Source organism: Oncorhynchus gorbuscha, linkage group LG06 (assembly GCF_021184085.1).
Source record: "Oncorhynchus gorbuscha isolate QuinsamMale2020 ecotype Even-year linkage group LG06, OgorEven_v1.0, whole genome shotgun sequence".
NCBI lineage: Eukaryota > Metazoa > Chordata > Actinopteri > Salmoniformes > Salmonidae > Oncorhynchus > Oncorhynchus gorbuscha.
Window position 1 is genome coordinate 100,170,314 of NC_060178.1, and position 15,340 is coordinate 100,185,653.

Consider the following 15,340-nt stretch of genomic DNA (forward strand, 5'->3'; position numbering starts at 1 on the left):
TTTATTTAACGTGGCAAGTCAGTTAAGAACAAATTCTCATTTACAATGACATCCTACCCTGGCAAAACCAGGACAACGATGGGCCAATTGTGTTCCTCCCAATGGGACTCCAAATCACAGCCGGTTGTAATTCAGCCTAGAATTAAACCAGGGTCTGTAGTGATGCCTCCAGAACTAAGATGCAGTGCCTTAGACCACTGTGCCACTTGGGAGCCCTAAATTGAATGCAGAGATGGAGATAAAACTGTCCAGTTTGAGTGTTTTTCGCAGCTCGTTCCAGTCGCTAGATATAGCGAAGTGAAAAAAGGAGCGACCCAGGGATATGTGTGCTATGGGGACCTTTAACAGAATGTGACTGGCAGAACGGGTGTTGTAGGTGGAGGAAGAGGGCTGCAGTAGGTATCTCAGATAGGGGGAGTGAGGCCTAAGAGGGTTTTATAAATAAGCATCAACCAGTGGGTCTTGTGACGGGTACAGTATACAGAGATGACCAGTTTACAGGAGTATAGAGTGTAGTGATGAGCATTGGTGGCATATCTGATGCCGAATGGGAAAGAACATCTAGCCACTCGAGAGCACCCTTACCGCCGATCTACAGTGGTGAGAACAAGTATTTGATACACTGCCAATTTTGCAGGTTTTCCTACTTACAAAGCATGTAGAGGTCTATCATTTTTATAATAGGTACACTTCAACTGTGAGATACGGAATTTAAAACCAAAATCCAGAAAATCACATTGTATGATTTTTAAGTAATTCATTTGCAAACAGTATTATTTTTGGTTATTGTTCAGAGTCACATTTAAAAAGGTGGCAGAATAATACATCAAATCAAATTTTGTTAGTCAAATGTGCCGGTGTAGACCTTACAGTGAAATTCTTACTTACGAGCCCTTAACCAACAATGCAGTATTAAAAACAGATAATTATAAGAAATAAAAGTAACAAGTAATTAAAGAGCAGCAGTAAAATAACAGTAGCGAGACTATTAGGGAGTACCAGTACAGAGTTCATGTGCGAGGGCACCAGTTAGTTGAGGTAATATGTACATGTAGGTAGAGTTATTAAAGTGACTATGCATAGATGATAACAACAGAGTGTAGCAGCGGTGTAACGGGGGGGGGTGCAAGTAGTCTGGGTAGCCATTTGATTAGGTGTTCAGGAGGCTTATGGCTTGAGGGTAGAAGCTGTTTAGAAGCCTCTTGGATCTAGACTTGGCACTCCGGTACTGCTTGCTGTGTGATAGCAGAGAGAACAGTCTATGACTAGGGTGGCTGGAGTCTTTGACAATTTTTAGGGCCTTCCTCTGACACCGCCTGGTATAGAGGTCCTGGATGGCAGGATGCTTGGCCCCAGTGATGTACTGGGCCGTTTGCACTACCCTCTGTAGTGCCTTGTGGTCGAAGTCCGAGCAGTTGCCATACCAGGCAGTGATGCAACCAGGATGCTCTTGATGGTGCAGCTGTAGAACCTTTTGAGGATCTGAGGACCCATGCCAAATATTTTCAGTCTCCTGAGGGGGAATATATTACATACAATTGAAGTCGAAAGTGTACATAGACCTTAGCTAACTACATTTAAACTCAGTTCTTCACAATTCCTGACATTTAATCCTAGTAAAAATTCCCTGTCTTAGGTTAGTGAGGATCACCACTTTATTTTAATTAAAGTGAAATGTCTGAATAATAGTAGAGACCTAGACAGGATGACCACAACAGTGAATCAACCCACTCAGGTGACGCACCCCCCCCCCCCCCCCCCCAGGGACGGCATGAGAGAGCCCCAGTAAAGCCAGTGACTCAGCCCCTGTGATAGGGTTAGAGGCAGAGAATCCCAGTGGAAAGAGGGGAACCGGCCAGGCAGAGACAGCAAGGGCGGTTCGTTGCTCCAGAGCCTTTCCGTTCACCTTCCCACTCCTGGGCCAGACTACACTCAATCATATGACCCACTGAAGAGATGAGTCTTCAGTAAAGACTTAAAGGTTGAGACCGAGTTTGCGTCTCTGACATGGGTAGGCAGACCGTTCCATAAAAATGGAGCTCTATAGGAGTAAGCCCTGCCTCCAGCTGTTTGCTTAGAAATTCTAGGGACAATTAGGAGGCCTGTGTCTTGTGACCGTAGCGTAATACGGAGCTGCTCTTCCTCCCGGGGAAGGACTGCCCGTTCCATGATCTCGCCATCACGGTTGACAACTCCATTGTGTCCTCCTCCCAGAGCGCTAAGAACCTTGGTGTGATCCTGGACAACACGCTGTCGTTCTCAAACAACATCAAGGCGGTGGCCCGTTCCTGTAGGTTCATGCTCTACAACATCCGCAGAGTACGACCCTGCCTCACACAGGAAGCGGCGCAGGTCCTAATCCAGGCACTTGTCATCTCCCGTCTGGATTACTGCAACTCGCTGTTGGCTGGGCTCCCTGCCTGTGCCATTAAACCCCTTCAACTCATCCAGAACGCCGCAGCCCGTCTGGTGTTCAACCTTCCCAAGTTCTCTCACGTCACCCCGCTCCTCCGTTCTCTCCACTGGCTTCCAGTTGAAGCTCGCATCCGCTACAAGACCATGGTGCTTGCCTACGGAGCTGTGAGGGGAACGGCACCTCAGTACCTCCAGGCTCTGATCAGGCCCTACACCCAAACAAGGGCACTGCGTTCATCCACCTCTGGCCTGCTCGCCTCCCTACCACTGAGGAAGTACAGCTCCCGCTCAGCCCAGTCAAAACTGTTCGCTGCTCTGGCCCCCCAATGGTGGAACAAACTCCCTCACGACGCCAGGACAGCGGAGTCAATCACCACCTTCCGGAGACACCTGAAACCCCACCTCTTTAAGGAATACCTAGGATAGGATAAGTATTCCCCCCTTTAAGATTTAGATGCACTATCGTAAAGTGACTGTTCCACTGGATGTCATAAGGTGAATGCACCAATTTGTAAGTCGCTCTGGATAAGAGCGTCTGCTAAATGACTTAAATGTAAATGTAAAATGTATGTGTAGGTATGTACGGCAGGACCAAATCAGAGAGATAGGTAGGAGCAAGCCCATGTAATGCTTTGTAGGTTAGCAGTAAAACCTTGAAATCAGCCCTTGCTTTGACAGGAAGCCAGTGTAGAGAGGATAGCACTGGAGTAATATGATCAAATTTTTTGGTTCTAGTCAGGATTCTAGCAGCCGTATTTAGCACTAACTGAAGTTTATTTAGTGCTTTATCCGGGTAGCCGGAAAGTAGAGCATTGCAGTAGTCTAAAACCTAGAAGTGACAAGAGCATGGATTAATTTTTCTGCATAATTTTTGGACAGAAAATTTCTGATTTTTGCAATATTACGTAGATGGAAAAAAGCTGTCCTCGAAATGGTCTTGATATGTTCTTCAAAAGAGAGATCAGGGTCCAGAGTAACGCCGAGGTCCTTCACAGTTTTATTTGAGACGACTGTACAATCATTAAGATTAATTGTCAGATTCAACAGAAGATCTCTTTGTTTCTTGGGACCTAGAACAAGCATCTCTGTTTTGTCCGAGTTTAATAGTAGAAAGTTTGCAGCAATCCACTTCCTTATGTCTGAAACACATGCTTCTAGCAAGGGCAATTTTGGGGCTTCACCATGTTTCATTGAAATGTACAGCTGTGTGTCATTCGCATAGCAGTGAAAGTTAACATTATGTTTTCGAATAACATCCCCAAGAGGTAAAATATATAGTGAAAACAATAGTGGTCCTAAAACGGAACGTTGAGGAACACCGAAATTTACCGTTGATTTGTCAGAGGACAAACCATTCACAGAGACAAACTGATATCTTTCTGACAGATAAGATCTAAACCAGGCCAGAACATGTCCGTGTAGACCAATTTGGGTTTCCAATCTCTCCAAAAGAATGTGGTGATTGATGGTATCAAAAGCAGCACTAAGATCTAGGAGCACGAGGACAGATGCAGAGCCTCGGTCCGATGCCATTAAAATGTCATTTACCAACTTCACAAGTGCCTTCTCAGTGCTATGATGGTGTCTAAAACCAGACTGAAGCATTTCATATACATTGTTTGTCTTCAGGAAGGCAGTGAGTTGCTGCGCAACAGCCTTCTCTAAAATTTTTGAGAGGAATGGGAGATTCGATATAGGCCGATAGTTTTTTATATTTTCTGGGTCAAGGTTTGGCTTTTTCCAGAGAGGCTTTATTACTGCCACTTTTAGTGAGTTTGGTACACATCCAGTGGATAGAGAGCCGTTTATTATGTTCAACATAGGAGGGCCAAGCACAGGAAGCAGCTCTTTCAGTAGTTTAGTTGGAATAGGGTCCAGTATGCAGCTTGAAGGTTTAGAGGCCATGATTATTTTCATCATTGTGTCAAGAGATATAGTACTAAAACACTTGAGCGTCTCTCTTGATCCTAGGTCCTGGCAGGGTTGTGCAGACTCAGGACAACTGAGGTTTGGAGGAATACGCAGGTTTAAAGAGGAGTCCGTCATTTGCTTTCTAATAATCATAATCTTTTCCTCAAAGAAGTTCATGAATTTATCACTGCTAAAGTGAAAGTCATCCTCTCTTGGGGAATGCTGCTTTTTAGTTAGCTTTGCTACAGTATCAAAAAGGTGTCAGGATTTGGCCAGGGTTGTTCCGGTTTTTGGTCACTAGATGCCCCCATTGTGCCTTTTGACCTTTTGTTTTCCCTTGATCCCCATTATTATTTGCACCTGTGCCTCGTTTCCCATGATTTTATTTAAACCCTTTGTTTTCCTCAGTTCTGTGCTCTGTGTTTGTATGTTAGCACCCAGCCCTAGTACTCTGTGTACTCTTGTTGATCCCGGTGGACTCTCTTGAGGAATTCTGTTTTTTGTTCTTGTTTTTTTTTTTTTTTGTTTTTTTGAGTATCTTTTGAGGCTTTTTGTGCTATACATTCCACCTTGTGGATTTACCTTTTTGTCTTGGAGGATTACCTTTGTTCTTATGGAATTCCTTTTGAGGTTGTGGAGTTACATGTTTTCCTGAAGAACTTCACTTTTTACTTCATTAAATACACCGTCTCAAGTACTGCTGTGTCTGCCTCATCTTCTGGGTTCTGCCGACTATTTGTGGCTCAGTTGGTTAAGTCACTGTTTCTCACTCCGGAGACCCGGGTTCGTAACCGGGTCCTGACAAAAGGAATTTCGGATTGTTCTTATTTTCCTCAATTAAGTTAGAAAAATAGGATGATCGAGCAGCAGTAAGGGCTCTTCGGTACTGTCTTTCCAAGCTAGTCGGAAGACTTCCAGTTTGGTGTGGCGCCATTTCCGTTCCAATTTTCTGGAAGCTTGCTTGAGAGCTCGGGTATTTTCTGTGTACCAGGGAGCTAGTTTCTTATGAGAAATGTTTTTAGTTTTTAGGGGTGCAACTGCATCTAGGGTATTGCGCAAGGTTAAATTGAGATCCTCAGTTAGGTGGTTAACTGATTTTTGTCCTCTGGCGTCCTTGGGTAGGCAGAGGGAGTCTGGAAGGGCATCAAGGAATCTTTGTGTTGTCTGTGAATTTATAGCATGACTTTTGATGCTCCTTGTTTGGGGTCTGAGCAGATTATTTGTTGCAATTGCAAACGTAATAAAATGGTGGTCCGATAGTCCAGGATTATGAGGAAAAACATTAAGATCCACAACATTTATTCCATGGGACAACTAGGTCCAGCGTATGACTGTGACAGTGAGTGGGTCCAGGATATGCATGTAATTGGTACCATTGAGAAAAAAAAAACACTTTGAAGTTTGTAGAAATGTTAAAATAATGTAGGAGAACATAACACAATAGATATGGTAGGAGAAAATCCAAAGACAAACTAACCAGATTTTTTTGTTGAGAGAGATCATCCTTTTAGAAAGGCAAGTAAAAGTAAATAGCTCCCTGGATGCAATTCCCATGGCTTCCACAGGGTGTCAATAGTCTGAAGGTTTCAGGCTTGTAACTGTAACTTCAAAAACTAATAAGAAATATCAGTTTTAGCAGAAGGACACAGTCTTGGAAACTCGTGTTTGCGCGAGCCCTGAAGAAATTAAGCACCTGCGAAAATCGGTTTCCTATTGAACATACTTCTTTCCGTAAGAAATATTATAGTTTGATTGCATTTTAGAGTATCAGAGGAGTTAATAGAAACGTACTTCGACTTGTTTTAACAAAGTTTAGGGGTAGGTTTTCAGATTCCTTTCTCTGCATGTTGAACGAGTGGATTACTCAAATCGATGGCGCCAGCTAAAAATACTTTTTGGGATATAAAGAAGGATTTTATCTAACAAAACGACACTACATGTTATACCTGGGACCCTTTGGATGACAAATCAGAGGAATTTTTTTTTTTAGATTTTCAAAAGTGAATATTTAATCGTTATTTGTGAATGTATGAAACCTGTGCCGGTTGAAAAATATTTTGATATGGGGCACCGTCCCCATACAATCGCATGGCATGTTTTTGCTGTAATAGCTACTGTAAATCGGACAGTACAGTTAGATGAACAAGAATTAAAATTTTCAGCTGATAAATGTTTAAAATCCATATTATTTATAATTATTTATTTGAATTGCGTGCCCTCCAGTTTCACCGGAAGTTGTCCCGCTAACTGGACCGCTAGCCCTAAGATGTTTTAACTGAGATTGCATCATCATCAAATTGGAGTGGGTCTAGGCTTTCGAGGATGATGGTGTTGATGTGAGTCATGACCAGCCTTTCATAGCACTTCATAGCTACAGACATGAGTGCTACGGGTCGGTAGTCTTTTAGGCAGGTTACCATAGTGTTCTTGAACACAAGCACTATGGTAGTCTGCTTAAAACATGTTGGTATTACAGACTCGGGCAGGGAGAGGTTGAAAATGTCAGTGAAGACACTTGCCAGTTGGTCAGCGCATGCTCGCAGTACACCTCCTGGTAATCCGTCTGGCCCTGTGAATGTTGACCTGTTTAAAGGTCTTACTCATATCGGCTGTGGAGAGCGTGATCACACAGTCTTCCGTAACAGCTGGTGCTGTCATGTATGTTTCAGTGTTATTTGCCTCAAAGCGAGCATAGAAATAGTTTAGCTCGTCTGGTAGGCTCGTGTCACTGGGTAGCTCTCGGGTGTGCTTCCCATTGCGGTCTGTAATGGTTTGCAAGCCCTGCCACATCTGACGAGCGCCAGAGCCGGTGTAGTACAATTCGATCTCAGTCCTGAATTGACGCTTTGCCTGATTGATGTTTCGTCGGAGGGCATAGCGGGATTTATTGTAAGCTTCCGGGTTAGAGTCCCTCTCATCGATTTTATTCTCCAAAGATTGCACGTTTGTTAGCGGAATGGAAGGAAGTGGGGGTTTATTCGATCGCCTATGAATTCTCAGAAGGCAGGCCGCCCTCTGGTCCCTTTTTCTCTGCCTCCCCTTCACGCAAATTAGGGGGATCTGGGCCTGTTCCAGAGAAAGCAGGATATCATTTGCTTCGGGCTCATCACTCGTTAAAGGAAAAAAAGGATTCTGCCAGTCCGTGGTGAGTAATCGCAGTCCTGATGTCCAGAAGTTGTTTCTGTCATAAGAGACGGTAGTGGCAACATTATATACAAAATAAGTTAAAAAATAAGTCATAAACAACGCAAATCAACAAACACAATCGGTTGGGGACACGTAAAACATCTGCCTTCAACTCCAGCGCCATTTTTAACCAGTCATGCTATACTGTTAAGAGGCTGTGTTTACACGGGCAACTCATTCCTGATCTTTTATTCTCATCTTTGGTCTTTTGACCAATCAGAGGCTACATTTACACAGGTAGCTCAATTCTGATATTTTTTTCACATTCAGCAGACACTTTTATTGAGAGAAACTTACAGTAGTGAGTACATACCATTTGTGTGTGTGTAATGTGAGATCATTAACTCTAAACACTAAACAGTCATCAGAGTTCAGATGATCTCGCACCAGATGTCTTTGTCTGCCTGATGAAGCTCTTGTCAGGGCATGCTGAATAGAAAACAGTTCTCACTGTCTCAAAAAATGTGTCAGTCACACTAATAAGAACTCCCAAGGTGTGGCGTACTGGGTGTGTATTCAATGATCATCCATTACTCGTGTGTGTTTACACAAAGGTCAGATGGACTCGTGTTATTCCCCCATGGGATACCAACCCACAACCCTGGCTTTGCAAGTGCCATGCTCTGGCATGCTCTACCAACTGAGCCACACGGGACACAGCACAATTCTGATATTTTTTTCACATTTTTGATCAGATCTGAAAAAGATTGAATGTGAAAATAACTGATAATTGGCTATCTACCCTCCACTGTATAAAGTATAACTGTGTTTTTCTAGAGAGGAGAGTCCCCTCTCCACGGACAAATGTTGCTTTAACTGTCTTTGTATTATCCAAATGTCCTTTCCTCATGGAATGCTCTCTAGCTACACTTTATAACAGTATATGGTCACCCCTTGAAATTAGTGGATTCAGCCATTTTAGTCACACCCGTTGCTGACAGACGTATAAAATCAAGCACACAGCCATGCAATCTCCATAGACAAACATTTGCAATAGAATGGCTTTACTGAAGAGCTCCGTGACTTTTAACGTGACATCGGCATAGGATGCCACTTTTCCAATAAGTCAGTTCGTCAAATTTTTCACCTACTAGAGCTGCCCCGGTCAATTGTAAGTGCTGTTATTGTGAAGTGGCAACATTTAGTAGCAACAACCGCTAAGCCGTGAAGTGGTAGGCCACATAAGCTAACAAAACGGGACCTGAGTGATGAAACGCGTAGCGTGTAAAAATGCAACACTCACAAACAAATTCCAAACTGCCTCTGGAAGCAACGTCAGCACAAGAACTGTTCGTCGGGAGCTACATGACATGGGTTTCCATGGCCGAGCAGCCGCACACCTACAGTAAGATCACCATGCGTAATGCTAAGCGCCGGCTGGATTGGTGTAAAGCTGGACACAATTGGATTCTGGAGCAGTGGAAAGGCGATCTCTGGAGTGATGAATTAGGCTTCACCATCTGGCTATCCGATGTACAAATCTGGGTTTGGCGGATGCCAGGAGAATGCTATCTGCCCCAATGCATAGTGCCAACTGTAAAGTTTGGTGGAAGAGGAATAATGGTCTGGGCTGTTTTTCATGGTTCGTGCTAGGCCCATTAGTTCCAGTGAAGGGAATCTTAACGCTACAGCATACAATGACATTCTAGATGATTCTGTGGTTCCAACTTTGTGGCAACAGTTTGGGGAAGGCTCTTTCCTGTTTCAGCATGACAATGCCCCTGTGCACAAAGCTAGGTCCATTCAGAAATGGTTTGACGAGATCGGTGTGGAAGAACTTGACTGGCCTGCACAGAGCCCTGGCCTCAACCCCATCGAACACCTTTGGGATAAATTGAAATGCTGACTGTGAGTCAGGCCTAATCGCCCAACATCAGTGCCCAACCTAACTAATGCTCTTATGGCTGAATGGAAACAAGTCCACGCAGCAATGTTCCAATATCAATTCCCAGAAGAGTGGAGGATGTTATAGCAGTAAAGGGAGGACTAACTCCATATTCATGCCAATGGTTTTGGAATGAAATGTTCAACGAGCAGGTGTCCATAGACTTTTGTTTATGTAATACAGCTTGCTATTGTGTATCAAATGCTTTCTCCTTTGTCCTCAATGGGATTCTCACAGCAGAGGCAAGATAATTATTTTGACCACACGGTCAATCTATGATAGGACCATTACCAATACGTCCAGCTTTATTTTACTGGTTGGCTGATCTCTCCTGAGTTTTTGCGAGACCAAACTGCAGAGGCATCACCATTTGCACTAATCTAAAACATATGGTTGATTCACTGATTAAAAACACCCAATTAGATAAGATGTCCTGTCCTTGGGCCTGTATCAGATGAGCAAGAAGATAACGGATTCAATTGTGTTATCATTGAAGTTGGAATACTGTCCTGTGTTACTGTAAAGTGGTTAAAATATTATATCTCCTATAATATCTCCTAGCTATAGCTAATAGCAACCCGATGAACTCTGTCCTAGTGAATAATATACTGTACAGTCGTGGCCAAATGATTTGATAATGACACAAATATTAATTTTCAAAGTCTGCTGCTTTAGACGTCTTTAGATATTTTTGTCAGATGTTACTATGGAATACTGAAGTATAATTACAAGCATTTCATAAGTGTCAAAGGCTTTTATTGACAATTACATGAAGTTGATGCAAAGAGTCAATATTTGCAGTGTTGATCCTTCTGTTTCAAGAACTCTGCAATCCACCCTGGCATGCTGTCAATTAACTTCTGGGCCACATCCTGACTGATGGCAGCCCATTTTTGCATAATCAATGCTTGGAATTTGTCAGAATTTGTGGGCTTGTGTTTGTCCACCCGCCTCTTGAGGATTGACCACAAGTTCTCAATGGGATTAAGGTCTGGGGAGTTTCCTGGCCATGGACCCAAAATATCGATGTTTTTGTTCCCCGAGCCACTTAGTTATCACTTTTGCTCCATCATACTGAAAAAAGGCATTGTTTGTCACCCAAACTGGTCCTGGATGGTTGGGAGAAGTTGCTCTCGGAGAATGTGTTGGTACCATTCTTTATTCATGGCTGTGTTCTTAGGCAAAATTGTGAGTGAGCCCACTTCCTTGGCCGAGAAGCAACCCCACACATGAATGGTCTCAGGATGCTTTACTGTTTGCATGACACAGAACTGATGATAGAGCTCACCTTGTCTTCTCCGGACAAGCTTTTTTACGGATGTCCCAAATAATCGGAAAGGGAATTCATCAGAGAAAATGACTTTACCCCAGTCCTCAGCAGTCCAATCCCTGTACCTTTTGCAGAATATCAGTCTGTCCCTGGTGTTTTTTTCTGGAGAAAGTGACTTCTTTGCTGCCCTTCTTGACACCAGGCCATCCTCCAAAAGTCTTCAGATGCACTCACACCTGCCTGCTGCCATTCCTGAGCAAGCTCTGTACTGGTGGTGCCCCGATCCCGCAGCTGAATCAACTTTAGGAGACAGTCCTGGAGTTTGCTGGACTTTCTTGGGACCCTGAAGCCTTCTTCACAACAATTGAACCGCTCTCCTTGAAGTTCTTGATGATCCGATAAATGGTGGATATTGGTGCAATCTTACTGGCAGCAATATCCTTGCATGTGAAGCCCTTTTTATGCAAAGCAATGATGACTGCACGTGTTTCCTTGCAGGTAACCATGCTTGACAGAGGAAGAACAATGATTCCAAGCACCACCCTCCTTTTGAAGCTTCTAGTCTGTTATTCAAACTCAATCAGCATGACAGAGTGATCTCTTGTCCTCGTCAACACTCACACCTGTGTTAATGAGAGAATCACTGACATGATGTCAGCTGGTCCTTTTGTGGCAGGGCTGAAATGCAGTGGAAATGTTTTTTAGGGATTCAGTTAATTTGCATAGCAAAGAGGGACTTTGCAATTCATCTGATCACTCTTCATAACATTCTGAAGTATATGCAAATTGCCATCATACAAACTGAGGCAGCAGACATTGTGAAAATTAATATATGTGTCATTCTCAAATCTTTTGGCCACGACTGTACATGCAAAACCAACAGGCTCTCACAGTCTCACAGCAGAATTACATGTTTATCCACGTGTCTCCAAACATCAAATTTCGTGTTCAAACTGGTGTTCAACACTGGGCTCAAACATGCAACCCTCTGATACAAAGTCATGGGATTATGACCCTCCTCTTGCTTGCCGAATGACTATAAAATAGGCTACAAAGTTGGCAATACACTGGCGGGGAAATTGAAATTGAGAGAGCAATATGTAGCCTACCTCCTCCAAAAGGACTAGGCTTATTAGTTTGTAAAAATGTATTGAAATAAGTTTCAAACTATATTGCTGTTCATTGTCTATATAGGCTACATGTTCAAGAGCTAGAGAGAGGGGGAAGAGGCATGTCAATGGAGATGCCAGCGGAGATGCATGAATTGCGCAAGAAGGGAACAGTGAAGACAGAGAGATTTGTGAGTTAGAAGTTAATATATTGATGCATCATTTATATGGCCTATATATTAGGGGAAAGGGGGATACCTAGTCAGTTGTACAACTGAATGCCTTCAACTGAAACATGTCTTCTGCATTTAACATCACCCATCTGAATCAGAGAGGTGCGGGGGCTGCCTTAATAGACATCCACATCTTCGGTGCCAGGGGAACAGATTTTCACCTTGTCAGCTAGAAGATTCAATCTAGCAACCTTTTTGTTACTGGCCCAACACTCTAACCACTAGACTACATATTATAGGCCTGCTAAAGTCAATCTAGGCCTAGACCACCTGTGCTGTAGGCAAGCCTAAAAGACAGAGACAAAACTATATCCGCCAGAGTTGACCCTTATCAATAAGTGGTTGCCCAGATTTAGATAAAGCACTGTAATTAAAATGTAGTGTGAACACAACCACCCATTGTTCACTCATTAGGCTATGGACAGGTTACATGAATATGTTTATATTTTCTCATTTTTCTTCATAGCCTATATCACAGCTGTCTCTAGGCTATATCTCCCCCTTAAAACTTTCCTCGTCAATTTATGATAGGCTACATTGATTTAGCATTATCCTATATTGTAGACTCGTTTTTGATACACTACCGAAAAAGGCAAGGTTTTAAAAACGTTTTTGGGAAAGGAGAAATGTAATTTGCTTCTGTGTCTGAGTGAGATGCACTGCATGCTGCTTTGATTGATGGGTCCTTTCAGGTGGGTGGGCGTGTACGAGTTCACTAATTCTCTATGTCCATTCAGAAAGTTTCCTAAAAAAGCCTGTCTGGACTTCATCTCTTAAATCAGGGTCAGCGTATCTGAGGAATAAGGACAGAAGCCAGTTTCGCAATTCCTCTCTTATTAAATGGGGTGCTACTGAATTAAACATAGCCAAGCTCATTTCATGATTCATCTTATAGAATTAATAGCTTATATCCTAATATTTTAAGTAGCATGTGATTATCTCTCTATTTTCTCTCCTATTTGTTGACTTCTGTAACCATAAAAGCCTTGGTTTCATGCATGTTAACATTAGAAGCCTCCTCCCTAAGTTTGTTTTATTCACTGCTTTAGCACACTCTGCCAACCCGGATGTCGTAGCCGTGTCTGAATCCTGGCTTAGGAAGACCACCAAAAACCCAGAAATTTCCATCCCTAACTACAACATTTTCTGACAAGATAGAACTGCCAAAGGGAGCGGAGTAGCAATCTACTGAAGAGAAAGCCTGCAGAGCTCTGTCTTACTATCCAGGTCTGTACCCAAACAATTCGAGATTCTACTTTTAAAAATCCACCTTTCCAGAAATAAGTCTCACCGTTGCCGCTTGCTATAGACCACCCTCTGCCCCCAGCTGTGCCCTGGACACCATATGTGAATTGACTGCCCCCCATCTATGTTTAAAGCTCGTGCTAAACTGGGACATGCTTAAAACCCCGGCCATCCTGCAATCTCAGCCTGATGCCCTCAATCTCACACAAATTATTGCCCTTGGTCCATGCCAGACCTGACTGCCCTTGACCAGCACAAAAACATCCTGTGGCGTACTGCATTAGCATCGAATAGCCCTTGATATGCAACTTTTCAGGGAAGTTAGGAACCAATATACACAGGCGGTTAGGAAAGCTAAGGCTAGCTTTTTCAAACATAAATTTGCATCCTGTAGCGCAAACTCAAAAAAGTTCAGAGACACTGTAAAGTCCATGGAGAATAGGAGCACCTCCTCCCAGCTGCCCACTGCACTGAGGCCAGGAAACACTTGAGAATTTCAAGAAGCATTTTTCTACGGCTGGCCATGCTTTCCACCTGGCTACCTCTACCCTGGTCAACTGCCCGACACCCCCCATAGCAATTCACCCAAGCCTCCCCCATTTCTCCTTCACCCAAATCCAGATAGCTGATGTTCTGAAAGAGCTGTAAAATCTGGACCCCTACAAATCAGTGGGGCTAGACAATCTGCACCCTCTCTTTCTAAAATTATCTGCTGAAATTGTTGCAATCCCTATTACTAGCCTGTTCAACTTTCGTATTGTCTCAGAATCCCAAAGATTGGAAAGCTGCCGCGATAATCCCCCTCTTCAAAGGGGGAGACACTCTAGACCCAATCAGCTATAGATCTATATCTATCCTACCCTGCCTTTCTAAGGTCTTCGAAAGCCAAGTTAACAAACAGATTACCAACCATTTCGAATCCCACCGTACCTTCTCCGCTATGCAATCAGGTTTCAGAGCTGGTCATGGGTGCACCTCAGTCACGCTCAAGGTCCTAAACGATATCATGACCGCCATCGATAAGAGACATTACTGTGCAGCCGTATTCATCGACCTGTCCAAGGCTTTAGACTCTGTCATTCATCACACTCTTATCGGCAGACTAAACAGCCTTGGTTTCTCAAATGACTGCCTTGCCCGGTTCACCAACTACTTCTCTGATAGAGTTCAGTGTGTCAAATCGGAGGGCTTGTTGTCCGGAAATCTGGCAGTCTCTATGGGGTTCCACAGGGTTCAGTTCTCGGGCCAACTCTCTTCTTTGTATACATCAATGATGTCGCTCTTGCTTCTGGTTATTCTCTGATCCACCTCTATGCAGAAGACACAATCCTGTATACTTCTGGCCCTTCTTTGGACACTGTGTTAACTAACATCCAGACGAGCTCCAATGTCATACAACTCTCCTTCCGTTGCCTCCAACTGCTCTTAAACGCAAGTAAAACTAATTGCATGCTCTTCAACCGATCACTGCCCGCACCTGCCTGCCCGTCCAGCATCACTACTCTGGACAGTTCTGACTTAGAATATGTGAACAACTACAAATACCTAGGTGTCTGGTTAGACTGTAAACTCACATTAAGCATCTCCAATTCTAAATTAAATTTAGAATCAGCGTCCTATTTCACGAGAAAGCATCCTTCACTCATACTTCCAAACATACCCTCGTAAAACTGACCATCCTACCGATCCTCGACTTTGGCACTCTACTCAACAAATTGGATGCAGTCTATCACAATGCCATCCGTTTTGTCACCAAAGCCCCATATGCTACACACCATTATGACCTGTATGCTCTCGTTGGCTGGCCCTCGCTTCATATTCGTCGCCAAACCCAGGTCATCTACAAGTCTCTGTTAGGTAAAGCCCCACCTTATCTCAGCTCACTGGTCACCATAGCAGCACCCACTCGTAGCACGCGCTCCAGCAGGTATCCCACTAGCCACCCCCAAAGCCAATTCCTACTTTGTCCGCCTTTCCTTCCAGTCCTCTGCTGCCACTGACTGGAACGAACTGCAAAAATGACTGAAGCTGGAGACTCATATCTCCCTCACTAACTTTAAGAACCAGCTGTCAAAGCAGCTCACAG